A 19520-nucleotide genomic window follows, 5' to 3' on the forward strand; every position below is an offset into this window, starting at 1 on the left:
GCTTCATCATAGTGAAAGAAAAAAATAAATTAGAAGAACCCTCTTCCTATGTGCAGTTTAGTAAGAAAATGTATTCCATTATATCTCTTTCTCCTTCCAATATCCGACACTACATTACACTGCACTGAAGAAGCCAAATACTGAAACAAATTAACTGTAAACAGGATTTTATCAACAAATAATTGAATTTGGTTTTCAAGAAGGGCCAAGGTTGGGACACTTGCCCCTACAATTGCAATGGTGTCTTGTCCGGTGCACTTTAACTGCTACTGTGTGTGAGACATCACCAAAACTTGATCAGGGAGGCAAAGATTTAGGGTATGGAACAAATTTGGAACTAAGGAAAAAAAAAGAAGAGAAAGGAAAGAAGCTGTATTTTTATTATGCCTTCTTATAGTTACACTGTGCTTTTTCATCTGTTCCTAATACCTTCTGAACCTATTGACTGATCTGATCCATATTTGAAAGGCACATGGCTACCAGATCAAGTCTACTCAATCTGCAAGTACAGGAAACTTCACTGAAGAAAGAGATCTTGCTAAGGGGAAAACTACAGCATGAGACACCATTTGCACAGAGTTCATACACAAGGGGAGGGCATAGAGAGTGGGCAGAAAGGGGAGAGGCCAATCCGAAGTGCAGTAAAAACCTGAGAAGGAGCTTGCATCATCCTGGACACCAGGGAATCTGACCAACAAGATATAAATCTATTGAAGAGCTGGCTTCATTAGTTGCACTGCTCATGGAGCTGCATGTTTACAATTTGGGAGGAAATGGTCTGAGACTGAAATGTCAAAGCAAAAAAAATGATGGTTTAATGCAGGTTTTATAATGGGTTCATAATAAAAATACAGCTTCTTCTTCAAGCTCCTGGATACAATTACAGCCACCATGTGTTTAGTGCAGTAGGTATTCACTAATGAGAATACACAAAGCAACCAAAAAAAGGGTACCTCATTTTAAATTGCAGCAGAGATGGTCAGGCTTACCTATGGGGAAAAATTCCTGTCTGGAGAGGACTGCCTGGGCTGGCAGTGAAGATTCAACACACATGCTCCAGGAAAGCTCAGACAAGTGTCTGGGATGTCACAGGCAGTGCTGAGCTCACGTTGAGGCAGGGGACTTTGAGGCCAGCAAAAGGCAAGTGGGAGTAACTTCATTACCAAGGCTATTATCTCATTTAGGCAAATTTAAAACAGTTTTGTCTGCCTCAGATATGCTGCCTGATCATTTCATCGGGTGCCTTTACTATCTGCTTTACAAGAAGCAGTAAGAAAGTAGTTCCTGAAGAGTTATTTGTGACTCAACAGGATCTAAAACATTGTCTCTGTAAGAAGCTTATACCACCACTTCTGCAGAACACCACTTGCCCAGACAAACCACCAGTCTACAGACTACAGCAGGGACTCTTTGTATGTCAAAAAGTGAAACACACTGGTAGAGGTTTTTGGGTGGTGGTGATGCCCTGGAAGAGGCACTCAATCCTGCTGGCTTTGTGCTACCTGGACCACCACTACTTTTTCTTTTTCTTTTTCTTTTTCTTTTTCTTTTTCTTTTTCTTTTTCTTTTTCTTTTTCTTTTTTTTTCCTTTTTCTTTCCTCTTGTCTTGTCTTTATTTCTTTCTCTCTCTCTTTCTCTCTCTCTCTCTTCCTTAATTTTATAGTTCCCTGGTACCTGTTTAATCTGGTTGATGCCATCTTTCCATTTAGAATGAATAGGTTTGGACAGACTTCTTCCAGCTGATTTGTGTATTTGTGTACTGGATCCACACAGACAACAATTATACTCACATTCTTATTTTTGTTGTGGTGTTTTCCTGTCCATTTGCCAAGGGTGGGCTGTGCCAGCACAATAACATCAGTAGGTGTGTCACTTCTGGTATGTGCCCTGTAGAAATAAAGACACCCCTTGAACCTAAAGGAAGATAAAATCATTCAGACTATTTTCACCTAGTCTCAGGTACTCACTGCAGCAGCACTCATTAATATTAAAAACCATAGTTTTTATTACATATAACACACCTTAAAAAGGTCATACACGTACATAATTAACATTAAAAGATGTATCGAATTGACATGCTAATGCTTACACTAACAGCCAAAATCAGAAAAAAAAAATAATAATCTCATTTTAGGGTGTTTCAAAGCTCAAGCTCTCTAGCACAAACAATTTCTAGCAAATGTAAAATGTTTTCTTTTGTGTGCAGGTTTTTCCAAAATGATTTCTATAGAGTCTCTTTCAACTGTTAGCATGGGCTGGTGTCACAGACATAATTTCTGAACCAAACAGCCCACTGTTATGATATAGTAAGCCTACTCTGACCTAAAAAGAAAATCTGAATTTCTAATGGCATACAGCTCACCACGGCTCTTACAAATCAACCATGTGCAACAAATTCCCCACACAGCCATCAGTTATGGTGTAGAGGACAGTTCCCCATTACATATCTGTTTTCTAGAGCTTGTATTGTACAAGCAGAGTAGAAAGCAAGGGAAAGTAATGACATGTTTCTTGCCTTGGACTATGTGACAGGGTAGAAAACACATTGCTTTAAAAGGGCCAAAAGGAGTGATATGCCTTTGGCTCCTAAGGCATGCAAAAAAACTTGTATGCAACCCCACCTTGGCTTCGGTATGTTTAAGGGGGTTCCTGTCCCAGTGTCTGTGAGCACTGGCCTTTGGTACCAAGCAAGGCAGTGAGCCCTGACTGCAGCTTCTTGGGGGATCTGAGATGAACCTGCCCTGTTTGCAGGCTCAGTTGCAGCTGTACCTGTCTTGCCATTGCAGTTGGCATAATGTGCTTTGGCACGTAAACATCAACAGGTGCGATGCAGCAAGGAGTCCCGTGTAGCACAGTGTGGCATGAATTAGTATCCTATTTCAGGCAGGAAAGGGAAAAAGAAAGACGCAGAAAACCAGCTGATAATGACAATAACTAAATTAGTCAGCAGGAGATGAAGCTGCCACCCTAAATCTTGGGAACTTTCTCCACTCTCCCACGTGCGTTGATGCAGGAGAACACCTGAAGTCAGCTTTGCATGGGGCAGGGAAGATTTTAAAGCACTTCTGAGCAACACTGCTCAGCCAGTGGGATGCTACAAACAGCAAATGCAATGTGCAGCATTCCCTTTTTCCTACTCCTTTTCCTCTTCCCCCTTTTTGAAGACATTAAGCAGCAACACAAAGAATTTCTAAGCAGCTGAAGTGAAGCACTGGTTAAAGAACAACTACAAAAAACACCGAGACATATCACTCAAAAGGAATTTAAAGAAAGATTCTTAATTTGAATGGAAAATATCTCTAAATCCTTTAAGCTGCTTTCAAAATCTCAGCCTCCATGATATGGTTTACATCTAAGATAAGTGTTATTCTGAAAATAGACAGAACACAGCCTTACCAAAAAGAAAGAGAGGTAGAAAAAGCCAGAATCCCCCTGTTGTTCATTTGTTTGTGTCTTTTTTTAAGAGGGCAAACTGGAAATCTGAGCCTGTGCTTTCAGTATGGGAACCACTTTGGAGTAGCAGCATCAGGCCACAGGCAATACCCAGACAACCACCACAACAGAACTGTTCTTGGGGAGTAAAGCTCATAGCAGAGTTTTAAGCTGGGCTTACATGTGTGGTTGACATAGTTCAAAGCACCTGCAACTACATAGGAGGTTCTGGGTTGGGAAAGAATCTTTATCATCAGAAAGATTATGTCATTACCTAAGACAATCTAAAACAAACAAAGTACTGCAGCAGGGATTCAAATGCTAACAAAAAAAAATCACTTGCGAATTTTTACTTACACAGATGCCTGCTGTACTGGCACTGTGAGCTACAGCACTCACACATCATATACTGGAACATAGCATATACATCTATCTATCTACTGCTCTTTGCATTTTAGACTCTGGCTTATTTATGTGCCTAACCATCCTGGTAACAAAACCTTATCTTAATATTGTATGTTTCTCAGGTAGGAATAATTTCACTATTCTTTGTTTGGAAGAGGGAAAATAAAAGAAAGGTGGCCAAAGTGATGTTGAGGATGTATTTAAAAGTAATATGGAGTGTGAAATAACCATAGTGTTTAGTATGAAAAATATAAGTTCCTTAGAGAGGACAGAGAACAGTACAAAGAGAGATTTAAGCTTCACTTGTGTTGGAAGACTTATTAGTTCTTGAAAAGGAAGATTTCAAAGAAACTAGTAATGAATGAGGGAGTAATTACATACTGAGTTTGCAGAGAATAAACTAATTATAAAAATATGGTATGTTATAGGCCATCTGCCCCCCCTCCAAGAACGGAATTGTCAAATTACTGAGCCAGAGATGACACATTATAATTATACTGTTACTATGCAAGATTTAATACAAAATCTAACAACATTTTGCAATTACACCCATTTCTCTTTCTTGTTTGAAAACGAGAATCATTATATGCTATCATGAGATTTGACATTGCTTGTCAGTATCCCAATGTGTCAGGATAACTGCATTACCCATCTTTTTGGAATGAGGAAAAAAGCTAGTGACAAACCCAATGGAGGAATATTCCATTGCTAAGTCGGGAAATAAGTGAGTTTCACCACCATTCAGAGCACAAAGTAATCAATAATCTCAGCCAAATTATTTCATTCTATGAATATGTGCATAGACATCCAACAGAATGCACTAAGCTGAGTGTCCCAAATCATTTCACCTTGCCTTTGGGCTTTTTTTTTTTTAATTAATTAAAAACAGAGATAAAACTTAGACTGTGTTTCCCTTCAATCTGTCTGTGGTTAGAGTCTTTCCTTTGAGAATGCTCACTTAAAACCCAGTTTAAAATATAGTTTAGGTACAACCATAATAAACCCCACCATTCTGTCTGGCTTAGGACCATGAGTCCCTCCTGGTGGTAAAAGTGTTTGGAACATAGAGTCCACATTCATCCATTAGAAGAAAGCAGTGCTGGTGTATCATAGCCAGGAATTAAATGGTTCAAAATGGTGAAGGCTTCATTTCATATTGAACTAGTTTTTGGTGTTACTTACAGGTCTTTTTCACCTTTCATGATTCTTCATGAAGCTCTGCACAATAATTTAATAAACTTTGTAAGATTCAGTGCCTAAGATCATCCTACATATAACTCAATTCTACTATAGCCAATTTTTTCTTTAGGATTTTAGTCTCAGGGGGCTTTCAATTCCTATTGGTGAACTTTGTCTTTCCTAAAAAACACAGCGAGGATAATCAAATAATCGGTAACCATTATGAATGTGAAAAAATGAAGAAGGGGTGGGGAAAGGAAGGGGGGAAAGGTACAGAAAGCCAAATGGACTGGTTTGCCTTTCAGTTGCAAGTGCTCATGCCATGACTGTAGGCACCATCTTCCTAAAGAAAATAATGATTTTGCTTTGAAGCTTTGTACAGCCATGAGCCTATCGCCTTCTCAGAGCAGTTTTTCATGTGGCATTCCCATTTTCCCTGGACCTAGTAAAGCTCTTAGTTTCAGGTAAACAAGGAACCCTATCAAAACCAGCAGGATCCTCCTGTGCTTAGAATATAATTGCTCATGTGCCTTCTTACCTGTGAACACTTCAGAAAAGGTATCTAAATACTGAAACATGAAGAAAATGAAAACCAGATAATTTTTCCTCATCTAGTTTTGGTACCCTGAAAGTCCAGGTGGACAAACTTATTTGTGGCCACATACCACTGGGAGTATGTTTCCAACGGCTTCATTGATCTTTCAGTAAGAACCAGCTAACCATTGGCAAGTGCAAGTAGGAATGAGAGGTGAGGATATTTTTAAGCACTGTGGTTCTAAGTCTAAACTACATCTTAATACAACTAAGCAAAAGTCTGCTTCATAATTTTTACTCTCTCTCACCAATGATTATAAAGGGTATTTTCTATTTCTGTAATGTATCTGTAGCAACAACTGATATTGGTTGGTATTTATAATGGATATTATAAAGCAAGTTACATTTTCTTCCATAAAGGGAAAAAAAACCCACGTATTGGGAAGAGCTTTAGGTGATATTTTCAATTCCTGATATACTAAAGTACGGGCAAAATCTCCATTCATGCAGAATATCTTACTATATCAAAAAAACTCCAGACAACACAAAACAACTAAAACAAAACCCAGAAAAGAAAGAGAGGGCCAAAAGGTAGAATGTTCAAAGTTTCTGAATTTTTGTCACAGTGACCACCAGGCCTAAGAAGCCCCTACATGATTATATCTTCCTCTTCGGCCAGAACAGCCTAGATCTAGATTCAGTTCTCCAGCATCGGTAACAGTGGCTGGGGGAAGCAGAAGACAATCTGCTCTGTCGGTCACACAGAGCTGAAACTCAGTGACTGATACCTACATCTCTGCATGCATTTTTTCTGTCATCTTGGAGACATCAAGCGTTGGAATTGGGTTTGGATCAATTCATATGTTTAATGTTTGTTAACATTAAAAGTGGTTCAGCATGTGATTAAAGTTTGTAGTTTAATAAGTAATTACACAGTGTTATTGCTGTCCAGCATGCTGTAGTTTTCTTCCTACAGCACTGACATGCATACAAAATCAGTGAATCCATTCAGGCTGATGTCTTCATTGTATGCTCTGTTCTTACTTGCACCCCCCCAAACTAAACATTTAAGAGGCAGTTAATAAAACTAACAGTTAGATGAGAAAAATTAAATAGAATTTCTGAAGAATGTATTAAAATTTAGTATTAGGATTATTATAAACCAAGTTATATTTTCTTCTATTTATTTTGGTTCCAAAGAATTTTTATAGGACTCTAGTATTTAACTAAAGCCTAAAACAATAGCTGCATTTCTAGTACAACAAATTAAACTGGCATATTCCTGGTCACATTTTCAATGACAGGAAGATATGAAGCTGCCACTTTTTTCAAAGAGAGAAAATTTCTGAGACGTTTAAGGCATTCAGACTGGCTTTGCTCACTCATCTCATCTCCCAGGTGGGAAACCAGACCACATCTGAACAGTTCAAAATAAAAACCCCCCAAAATATTTATGCTGTATATCCACCTTAAGTTAAATTCATACACTAATTCTTCCTCTCAAATAATATATACATAGCCCGGTACAATGCAGTGCACTAAGAAGCATTCTGTTCAGTTGATGCCACAGGTCCCTGAGTTGTGCCATCACTGTTAGAGGGAATCGGCTAGTAATTACTTTTTTAAACTGCTAAAGTTGTCCACAGAACAGTATTTTTTCACCATCAGGTGAACAGCCTTTTAAAATTAGCATTCAGTAGCAGAGCTACAAGTAGCTTTTTGGAGCTAATGTCAAGCCTAAATGCCACTACTAGAGAAAAATTTTTCATTTTGTCTGCGTCTTACCTTCAGCACATTTTGCACATAGCACGTGTCAAGTCTGTAATTTTGCACATGTGAATAATAAACCAACATCATCAGCTGAACACAGCCACAGCTGACTGACCTGGTTTTGGACGGTATAGTGCTGTGTTTTATTAGGATGAGAATAATGTTGATAACACACTGATGTTTTAGTTGTTGCTGAGCAGTGCTTACACTAAGTCAGGGACATTTCAGCTTCTTTTGCCCCACTGACTGAGAAGGCTGCGGAGGGACAAGCATCTGGGAGGGGACACAGCTGGGACAGCTGACCCCAACTGACCCAAGGGATATTCCATATCATATGATGCCATGCTCAGCACATAACACTGGGGGAAGAAGAAGGAAGGGGGGGATGTTTGGAGTGATGGCATTTTTCTTCCCAAGTAACTATTACAGGTGATGGAGCCCTGCTTCCCTGGAGATGGCTGAACACCTGCCTGCCCATGGGAAGTGGTGAATGAATTCCTTGTTTTGCTTTGCTTGTGCACGTGGCTTTTGCTTTACCTATTACCTGTCTTTATCTCCACCCACGAATTTTCTCACTTTTACTCTTCACAGTCTTTCCCCCGTCCCGCCAGGGAGGAGCAAGCGAGCGAGCGGCTGTGTGGTGCTTAGTTGCTCTCTGGGATTAAACCATGACACTGAGATTAATTGAGAAGCAAACAAACAACCAGAAAAACCCTGAAGAGAGATTTTCCCCATCTCAGTCCATTAGAAGAGGGATTACTACTGACAGCAACTTGAGAGAAGAAGAAATAAAGGACAGTGAAGGGAGTAGTAGTTTGCAGCGTTCAATCAGTATGCAGCATCAGACCCTTAATTTGCAAAAGCTCTGCTGAGGATGACATTCCAGCATCACTGATAGCTTCTTTGCTTCCAATGACTGTAGCTACTGCAGATGCAGAGCAATGGCTTCTGTAGTTATGTAAAGATCTCCCCAAATGAAAGCACATGTTAAAACTTTGTTTCCCCACTCATTGTTTGGTACGACAGAGCATACACAAAGGGGAATCCGTTTCTACGGTTTTTTTGTGTGGACATGTGTATGTACATTTTTGGTTGAGATACAGCGTATGTTCAGCTTGCTTGAATTAGCTTTACCTCTTGTTGTGTACAGGAACGATGCAATAACTTAAACTGTGTTGTTAGCTCCATCTCTGAGCAACTCCCTGTGAACCACCTGTGAGCTGCCATGACTCAGACATAACCCTTTCCTTCCTCATTGCTCCAGCCCCAGTAGCAGGAGTACAATACTGTCTCCCACTGAGCTGTATTAGCTGAAGCTTGGTAGGTAAGAAGGTTTGTATGGGATCAAAGCTCTAACCACCATTTGTCCACCTGCTCCTGGCCAAAAAAACAGAGGTCGCCTGCCTATATTTTTGAAATAAACTCAGTATCTAGCTAGCATGTGGTAGTCCAGGGAATATTTTAAGTTCCTTTCACAGGAATAGAGTAGACACTGCTGACCTGCAGGAAAAAGCCCAATAGCAACTATATTAACACTGTTTAAAGTAATCTTCCAAATTTCCAGCAAGACAATACAAAGTAAGGTTAAAAGTATCCCAACAAGTTTACTCAATATAGACTCAATTTTAGACCTACTAAAAATGACCAAGTCCTGAAAACATCTCGGTTGTAAAAGAGCAGATGAAAGCAGGCAATGAATGCTACCCACGGCAGACAGACACTGGGTACCAGTACACTGCTAAATAAATAATAGAATATATACCCAGACCCTGCGCTCTGTACCTTCCCTATGCATGGCAAATGTGCTGTGGCATGAACTGAACCCTGGGCCATTGGATTTCTCTCTGCCTTTCTGCCCCAATGGGTTTAACAAGTGTTTTCTTCTTGTGTTAATCCCCAGCAACTGCTACCAGTATCACTTCAACCTTGAAATGTCTGCTTAAAATGCTGCTCTTCCTCTAAGTAAAATAATTTTGATCAGATTCTGTCCTCTGTGTTTCTCACCTCTCTCTAAACTGAAGTGTGAAACATTTAAAACAATAAAAATCACTGTACTGGAAAGCTGCACTGTTTATTTTTCGTACACTGCATGCAAGTGTACAGCAGACCTTTAAGAGTTCTAAATTCATTCTGACCTTCTTCATCGGTTATTTACTTTGGGCCTTGAGGAAATGCTTAGCTTAAATGGCCTTTTTCCCTTTCAGAAATCTAATCTTCCAGAAAAATTCCACTGGACAGCAGGTTTTGTAATGGAATTACTGTAGTTAATTCCTATCACAGCAGTTCCTTAATGAAAGGCTGGAAGAAAGTCAACAGGTACTGTATTCTGCAAAAGGTGCTGTAAATATGAGTGTCTTAGTTCAAAAAGGTGTGTCATCTCCCCATCAAGATAATTAATGGTCTCTTGAGTCAGGCAATTAAAGGTTGCAATAATAATCTATAAGATATCTCCCTTTGTTTCCCAATTAAAACTTTTCAGACTAATTAAAAACATGGTTGTGTCATGCAGTGTGGTGGTTTCCAACTGGTGCAATAAAATAATGGGTCTCAGCCAGAGAATATAAACGCTTGAAAGAAATCTCCCATTTAGCACCATCTTATGTCAACGTTGATATATGAAGTTTTGCTTCACATAGTGGAGGAAACCATCTTTTCTTTAAGGTAACCCTGCAGTAGCTTTCATATGAGCTGAGAGTCTCCTCTTTTATTATCTCTCTTCAGGGAAACCTTTATCCATTAAAGTCCTGTAACCAGGAGCCAAATGCTCGGGTTCTATGGAACAAATGAGCCCAAAGTAATGTCAATTATATGAAAAAAGAGAGAAAGATTAATTAAAACTTTCCAGAAATCTCTTCAATATCATTGTCTGATGTGCTTGCTATCAGCAGAGCATATCTTCCATCTGGCAGCTTTAACAATATAACACTTTTAGACTGTTATTAAGGTAATTATGTCAAATATACTGAACATGATGGGAAGCAATTGGTATTAGTTTCAGATTAATCTCTGCACATTCTGGCGTTCTAGTTCTGCCTTCAGAGGCAGAGGTTGCTTTTTCTGTGTTGATGGTCAATAGGTTTTTCCCTTTCTGGTTGGTTTTTTTTTTTTTTGTCCTGCTAGCTGGGATTACGTAGGGACTCAGTGTTACAACACAGCTGGGGCTCTCCCAGAGGAATCAATGGGGCAGAACACAGTACTGTAACCTGGTCTCCGAGAGGAGGAAAAAAGGACAGGCCCCCATTACCTACATCCTCAGAGGTGTCCTGTAGATTTTTCTGGCATTAGTATAATTATTTTTAGACTTAAGCTGCTCTTTGTGCACTGCAGAGATCTGGGGATTTATCATCCTTGTGGAACACCAGTGGAGTACAGCAAAATCACATCACTCAGCAGTTATACACTTAATGACTTCTGTCTCCATCTCTGTCCCTGGTCTCGCTACTAAATTAGTGGTAACTAATTACTGTAAATAACCTTGCATCTTTAACTAGATGAATGCATGTAATCCCCTCTATCTTTCTATTAAAAAAAAAGAGTTGATGGTATCACACAGATAAATATGCTGCATAGGATCATCTACCTGACGAACTGTAGGAAATTTGTTCCCACCTTTGCTGTGGTCCCAGTTTCTGGGGATGAAAGTCAGAAGCTTTGAGATCACTGCAGTGCTGAGCTGAGCTTGAGGAAGTACCACAAGGCAGCTGGGCCAGTGGCTGCTGGGTGACACTGGGGAGAAGCAGAGTTTGTTCACCTCCACCTGTAATGCAGAGCATTAGGATACTCAAACAGGAGTGGTCTGAACCTGCTGGGCAAAGCCTCTCCCTCCAAGACCACAGGAGGCCACAGGAGAATAATTCTGCGTTTCCATACCTGATAAGCCACTAACAAGGAGATTGTCATTATGTGAGGAGGTGTTAGTGTCATTCACTCTAATCAGCTTACATTCACTAAACCATACTAAATTTTGCATGATCTACACTGATAATCTAACTTTGTCTTTGTTTAAAGCTTGCTTACACCTTATTTCTGTCCACTCTGCAGCTCATCCCCTGGCTCCCTCGCTAATGAGGGTGTTCGGGGGGGCATCACTACATGGTCGAAGTTGGCATCAGAGGTCCCCAGGTGCAATACTGAAGGTGTCAGCCTCTGCTACTCTTCTCCTTACAAAACTCCTCTGTTCATAGGTCTAATTGTCATTTGTCAGGCTTACTTTACTACAAATTTTACCCTACTACAAAGATGATTTCCAATATATTTGGGGATTTTCATCAGTGTTGCTATAAAAACAAAAACAAAAAAAGCGCAGTATTTTCCTCTGTCAGATTCTCTAGGAAACTCTATTTTTGTGATGGATTAAAATAATTCAGTGTAGAAAAATGCATTTGTTCTTGCTCCAGAAATATGATCTTGATAAAGGAGTCTGACTAGAATTACACATGTGATTCTCAGTTTGGGGTTTTGTGTGTGTATAGCACCAAGCCTCTGAGCCACTTTGAGTTAAACCAGGTTTTTTGTTATTTGAGTCAGTGATATGAAGCAAGATCATATCAACTGCAGTGGAGTGGGCAATTTTAGCCTGTACTCCTTTTATCCTATGGCACTATGCAAACATCATACTTGCCTCTTCTAGAAAGAAGAAAATGAAAAATGGAGAACTTCACAGAAGGCAGCTAGCTGGCTTCTTTGGAAAGGCCAGTCATTTCTTTTAATTGAGAGGTATAGTAGATCAAAGAGACAAACTTTACCCTTGGGTCTTTCAGACTGAATCATGTTTATATATGATTTTACCACCGAATCTATGAACAAGAATGAGGCTCAGTTCTAATATTTGACTCCATATGAGAAAACTATGAGCTTACCAGCCTGATCAATTATTTCTATTCTTATGTGTCATTGTTAAGTCTCAGTACTGGATTCATTTAGTTGTGTGAGAAGCCAGTTTACATTTAAAAAAGGAGAAAGACCCCCCCAGATTTCTAGTTCTCGGCATTGCTGAAAAAAAGACAAAACTGAACCCTGAATACTCAACTACAGTGAGAAAAACAAAATTTTAATGATCTCATAAATTTGGAGGCCTTAATCCTGTTTATTGATTGCTTTAGGCTAAGCAAAGCAGTATGAATGAACAGTATATCGAGTTCTAGACAAAATTTCAAGGCAAGAAATGTCATAAACCTGTGCATAAGCAACCAACACCTTTGTGAAGAAGATAAACAGGAACACTGCCACAGGCTTGTTTGTCTGTACCTCTGCCTCTTTCCTGGAAAGATTTACATCGGCTACAACTAAATCATATTTTCTCTGTGTCTAAAAGCTACATTCAATATGTGAAACTCACGGCCTGCTCACAGGCAGCTTATGAAAACAAAAGTTTGTTAAACTGGAAAAGAGTTGTTTGCTGCAAATATTTCTCTCAGCTCTGACTATGAGCCAATTCTCACCTGGTCTGAACCTGAACCAAATCCCACAGACACCAGGGAAATTTTTTTTTTTTTTAGGAATGGGGTTTGGTCAAATTTTTAAACATGTTATGTAGTGTATCTGCTGGATTACCCGGTGCCTACTTAGAAACATGAGGTTTACAAGGAAATACACCCCTGAAAATGAAGGCACTTTGTCAGCCAAACTGACAACAAAACACCGTGGTCCACAAAAGCACAAGTATCTCAACTTCCTAGAAAGAAGAATTAAACAAAACTTCCTGAGAAAACAGGATACTCTTAACAGCACCTTTTCTGACAGTCATCTTGGAAGCATGCTTAGCAGGGCTAATTGCAGGTATAGTATTTCTGGAATAAAAAAGAGCTTATTCCAGGCAAACTGCTACTTCCAACTGTGCTGGATGATGGGTACCAACACAAGACTCTGCAGGTGGGTGCCTGCAGAATGGGGGATATCAGGATCTGTGCCCTTTGGTGCTGCAAGGAACACTTGGCCAGAGCTCTGTTTTTTAACAGTCTTTTTCTTCCTTTTTTTTTTTTTAGTTTAAATAGCAAATTGTTTGCAATTTATTGCCACTTCCTAGGTTTCATATCCGAGGATGGCTGTATATCCATCCTCCTGGCTAGAAAGTATCATGCAGACAAGCTTGTTGACTACTCTGGAAGAAGATGTCACTGCAGAAGTAGACACAGTAATCTTCAGTCGTGAAAATTTCCTGTGCTGCTGATGGCTAATTGATCCAAAGCTTCCTAGATAGGAAGGCATGAACACATTTGTAAAAATTGTAAAAAACCTGATCCCTAGCCTACTGCGTTCCCTTATATGCCAGGTCTGTTACAGCACTTAATATGTCTTGCTTATGAACTGTCATCCATGATGTGTTTCTGACAATAAGTTGTCCTTGGGCCCAAGAACTGATTCAGAGGATCAGAGACTGACCAAATACCTCAGGTGGAGTCAATCCAATGTTTGTTGAAGGTAATTGGTTAATTGGTTAAAACGGATAGAAGCATAAACTTCAAGTATGATGCATGAATTGAATCTGTCCGCTCAGGCAAATTTAGATGCTGCTTCTAATACACTGATTACATCTTTGGCAAGTAGGAATTTCTTGCTTAAAATGTAGGCAACTGAGTCTGCACTGATATTACCAGGACTGGATCAAGCCTAAGGTCTTGAAGGATAAACAAGGCAAGTTTGTCCACTGCAGTCATTATTTATACAAACTCAGGCATACATTGCTGCAGATGTCAGTTTGGTTCCTGTTTGGAAGGTCATTTCCGTAGCCAGAAAGAGTTAACTATATGCTTAGAGAAAACCTGAGATTCTGGATGAGAAGCTTCCTCCAGAGAAACTGTCTTGGCCATATCCCCATCTCCAGTCAACTGTCCCTGGTTCTAATCAACCACTGAATTGAAAGCTTAGGAGAGGTACTGAGTAGCTGAATCTTTTACTTCCTATGCAGTTCTGATTCCTGCTTCAGCTGTAAAAAAGAAGATGAAGTTTTCTGTTTATACAATGTACATCATTAAAGGATCTGTAACGGCTAAACATACACACACACACACACAATCCACAAAGACAGAGGTTGATGTTTGAGCCCTTAAATTCAAATCCAGCTGTACTCTGGGAAAACAGAGACATCAGAAGCAGATATGCACAAGTCATTCAAAGTCATATGCAGCAAATCAGTCATATAGCTGGACACAAGGTCAAGATGCTTTGTTAAGGAACATTTTCACCTTCTCCCAGTGCCCACTTGAGAAGCTTGGGAATAGCCTGGCTTGGGAAGGCAGAACAGCAAGCTACCTGCACGCACAACACAGACCTGCAATTATATGGTCAGCCAAAGATTTTTAAAGCAATGAAATAATAAAGAGAGAAAACAGAACAATTAATGTTGAACACCAGAGTCTTCTGGGATTCAAAGGCATAACTTTTTTTATTTCCTTCCTCAAATGTTAATTCAAATGTGCAACTAAGTGCCAAAACAACTTGTAAAACTTTTACTAACTCCACATTGACAGAAAAGAAATATTGCAGAATGTGCTTCATTCCCTTTGATCTATGATTTATTGATGTACAGTATGAAATATTCATTAAAACAGACTGCTGTTTCCCGTTGATTTGTCATGTTTTTAATTCATATTTTAACACATTAATAAAACTGACACTATTAATTATTTTTTGAAATACCAAATATATTTGAGATGTAAAGCTGGCACGGGTTATGTTTGATATTAAAATAGCAGGAGGAATTAGTTCAAGCAAAATATGATCTTCATGTGCTTGTAATGATATTCTGTATTCTATCGCCCCAAACAACTCCCTAGTTCCCTTCACTAGTTTGAAACAACTTTAAATTACAAATGCAGTCTTCACTTAGAAGCAGTTGCAACATTAAGCTCATGCTGCTTTGGCATTTCATACAAATACATATGTTTGCCAGTCTTTGCTTTGGAGGTAACATATAAATATGTTGAAGGGGCACAGGAACCTGTTTTTCTGAAATGATTACTGATCTTGGTCTTCAGTGTTGTTTTTTTTTAGCAACAGTTTGGTTTAACAATCCACAAGGCAGCTCTGTTCTGCCACTCCATCTGCTGTGTAGACATGATAGGAAGACTTATTCATTTTTAAGGGCAGACTTATAATTACAGCTTCTAACATGGATGAGGGCATGTTGAAATGTGCCTATGAAAAATTAAAGTTCATATATTTGTCAGAAAAACACCACTGAGGTATGTTCATTTATGTCACCCAATTATTGGGCCCTCAGAGATGACTTGCAAAGTATTGCTCAAAATCAGAATGATTACCTTTTAGGACTGTATTGTTAAACTGGTGACATTTGAGATCTGGCCAATTCTACTTAGGAAGATGTTATTTTTGGAACTGAAACAGTCTTATTGATTTGCTTACCTTAAAAAAACTACAATTTCAACAAAACAAACTATTTTAAATAGCACGTTGAATGAACACTTAGAAATCAGTTGTCATTTCTCAGTGAATTTTTTCAAGAGCTTATAGCTAGAGAGAAAAGCAGGAAAATGTGACTCACCCAAGCCCACTCAAATGGCTGAAAATCCAGCAAGCAGCCCCCTCCCCCTCCTTATTGCTGCCAAAATTACATAATTAAAATAATTACAATCTTTTGGGCTTCACTGGAGCCAGGCTTGCATGTTTCCTTTAATGTCAATTCTGAAATGTGAGACGGGCATAGCTGCGTATTACAGCATCAAAAATAGCAATACGAGAGGTTGGACAGGAGGCGGTTTTCGTCTAGTCTCTGACTATTGCAGGCAGCCACAACACACTAGGCTAGCTGGGTTTGGACCTAGAGGCACAGTTTTGCAACTACACTCTATTTAGGTGCTAAAGTTCATAGCATCCCAGATAGACCTGAGCACATCATGTTGTTATGGAGATTTCAGCTTCTTTCTGTACATGGACAGGTCCTATTGCAAGATGAGGAAATTACAAAAGCCTGTGCATTAAATATTAAGGGTGCACAACAGGGGTCTAAAAGTTATCTTTTTCTCCATAAGCAACACTACAGAATCTTAAATGTAATCAAAATTCAATACAGACTCTAAATTCTCCCCAAACCTGAAGAGAGTCCCAGTAAGACAGCACTTTTCAGGGATGGGGAAAATGGCAGCATTGAGCAGGAGCTGGAAGCCCAGAGGGTACGACAGTGCGAGATTGCTGGCCATTCCTGTGTCTGCCCATCTTTTCCACTGCAGGAGTAAACCAGCCTACTGCTTCTGGTGTGTAACAGCTAACGGGAGCAACGCCCCAAGATGACCAAAGCCCACCAAGGCCTGAACTGCCAACCCTCCAGGCTGCTTTCTCTAGTTTTCCAGGATATTTTGAAAAAGATATGTCTGGAACAGATTAAGGATTTGGAAACTTGTCTAGGCATCACTGAAAAATCTGTACATGTGTCATTAGCATTTTTCTCACATGGTGGAAAAGCAACAAACAAAAGAGCTTCCCTGGAGATTTGAGAAAGCCCAAACCTGCTACATTGTGATATGCCTCACACAGAGAATTGCAAAGGCAGCTTTTCCCTTGGTCCCTTTGACCGTTAGGTACCAACTCAGGCCTCCTGCAAACATTGAGTGCCGTGTGGGAATGGGCGTCCTGTAGGTTTCATGCTGCTCCAGCTCTGGCAGAGAAGGGAAGAAGTGATGGCCATTTATTGCACACATACATTATCTGCCAGTCTTAAATCCATGTGTCCATGCGTTTTCTACTGGCAATGTGGAAGCTCAATTTTTTCAACCTTTCTTCTTCTACTTTTTTTTTTTTGTATTGATTTGTTTTATAGTAAATCAGCATTTCATCTGACCTTTAAAATTGAAGTATCCATGGTTCAGCAGTTCCCAAAGCCTTTGACATCATGTAATTATGAACTGCACTTCAGGTCTGTTTAGCAACCAACTCCAGACAGGAAGTTCTGCAAATATACTGCAGCTGCTTCTTTATTAACTGTCAGCAACTTCAGCTACTGGAGTTTGAAAGCCACCAATACTCCAAAGAATCATTAAGAGCTGACTGAAAATAAGAAAGAAACAGTATAGGAGAAGACCAGGATCCTGCAGACCGTACAGCAAAGGCATGCCGATGTGATTCCTGATGTTACACTTCCCATGTTGTGGCTAAAATTTCAGGGCCAACCCAACAAAGGGCCTGCATAAATTTCACTACAAGTTAATGACACTGGAAAGCACTCACTGGTCTAGAATAAGCATCCCTTTCACTACTGTGTTATGGAGAAGGCTTTAAATGCAAGTATGATCAGTCCCCATACTGGGATAGAATGGATGCTGGTGAATTATCCTGTCAATGATCATTTTCCCTTCACTTGAACTGAACAAAAATGCAACAGAAAAACCCTCAAGATATGTGTAAAGTTTATTATTTGAAATGTCATTGCAAAGGGAAAACAATCCTTAATCGAGTAAAATTGAGTTTGCAGCTGTGTGCACACAATTTGTGCTATGGTGCAGTGTAAGGATATCTGAAGCCAGTTTTGAATACATTACAGGAAACAATTAGAGCAAGAGCTAGGGGACGTAACTTATAAGTCAGTTATAAGTATACAAGTAGAAATAACTTTTGTTCTAGTTGTGGTGTAGCTGAGTTCCAGGGCTGTGCTGGTGTGCACACCCAGGGTACCAGTACCACTGATTCTCTGGGTGACCCAGGAAAGCTCAGCCAGTCTCTGCACAGATGGGATAAGGGGCTGGCTTCAGACGACAGGCCAGCTGGAAAGGAGGGAATTGACTGAAACACCACAATTAAATTTCTGAATGATTGCTATAGGAGCTTTCTGGGAGGGAATTTTGGACAGTTGCAGAAGTTGCCCCAGGCAGCTCCTGCTGTGTTTAGCCCAGTCTGAATGCCTAAATGTGTTAGTTAACGTCCTGGGTGGAGAATCTGGCCCTGCCCTCCAGAGACTCCCCTTGGTGTTTTCTGCTACAGAAGGGATCAAACTGTGCATCGCTAAGACATTTGTAAATAGTTAATAGAAACTGTTGCAGCAGAATTGGTAAGTGGGAAGTCATTTGTATGTAGTTAAGCTATTTAAGAGATGTTTTATCTTTAGTTAAGATGTACCAATAGTAATGAAATAAACGTGCTGGAATGGTTCCCTAGGATCACAGGCCAGTTGAGAGTTATAATAATTTAACGGGAGAGTAGTTTGGAGAGTCTTGCCTAAACCAGCAGAAGACACTTCTGCAAGGACACAACAACGGCTCCCATCTCCACCTTCACAGCAACCAACCATCCTTTATGGGAGATTGGATTCCCCATGCAAGCATCACCTTATACAGAGACACCTCAGATTATTTCCCTTTTACAAACACTGTCTGGGAGTGCTGGTGCAATACTATCCAACTGCAAACGGCAGCCCCTCCAGATGTCCTTGTGCACTCTCCTGAAAGGACAGAGGCCTAGGGTGCCATAGTTATCCTGCTTTTCGTACTCAAAATACCACTTACAAAACTTGTTTAGATAGCACTAATTACTTACAGCATCCTGCATGTACACATCCAACAGGATCTGTGTTGAGCACTGCACACAGTCAGGGACCTCTAGCTGACCCTACAGCAGTTATTGGTCTGTTTGCTTTGTATATGCCTCAGTTTCCCTGAGGCATATACAGGGAGTGATATACAGCACTTGGAATCTGTGGATGATTTAGGAGCTATATATTATTGTTAGTCTTCCTGTCTGATTTTGACAACCAGTGATATTAGGTCAAAAGCAAAGCAAGTTTTCATTAATGAAACATGAATACAGTGGGACTGAGCAGTCTGCAGGATGATTTTGTTGTCTGATATCGTTACCCTTTATGATCTCATATTTTATGGTAGTTAATGGCATTGGAGGAAAACATGATTAGAGCAGAAAGCAGCTTCAAAGCAGCCATTGCTTAGTGCATTCATCACACTTGCCGCATAGCTGAATTTTTCCTCTCTACAAATATAATCAATCAGTGCAAGTAAAGAGTTAGTTGCAAATAGAAGCACTTTATGTGAACTACTGTGTATCCTGTTTTTATCAGTTTGCTGGGAAGTGTAGTTAGAGTGGGATAAGTTATGTGGTATGAGCTTAGGCATTAATGAATATGAGAAACTAAATTATTGAATTTTGCAATGCAAATTATTTTTTGAGCACAAATTCTTCATTTTTGAATGTTAAGGACTCATAAAAAATGTCAATGGTTTATGAATTAGGCCATTAGC

The 19520-nt window shown here is 39.7% G+C and overlaps 1 long non-coding RNA gene across 1 annotated transcript in view; it reads right to left on the bottom strand.

Annotated features, from left to right (window-relative positions):
* The window catches only part of LOC135315224 (uncharacterized), a 164876-nt gene that overhangs the window by 5972 nt on the left and 139384 nt on the right, over positions 1 to 19520 (bottom strand). The window contains exon 4 of the long non-coding RNA XR_010374675.1: positions 1791 to 1887. This is a non-coding gene — a long non-coding RNA (uncharacterized LOC135315224). The remainder of the gene's footprint in view (positions 1 to 1790; positions 1888 to 19520) is intronic.

The sequence above is a fragment of the Phalacrocorax carbo genome, chromosome 10 (genome assembly GCF_963921805.1).
Source record: "Phalacrocorax carbo chromosome 10, bPhaCar2.1, whole genome shotgun sequence".
Taxonomy (NCBI): Eukaryota; Metazoa; Chordata; class Aves; order Suliformes; family Phalacrocoracidae; genus Phalacrocorax; species Phalacrocorax carbo.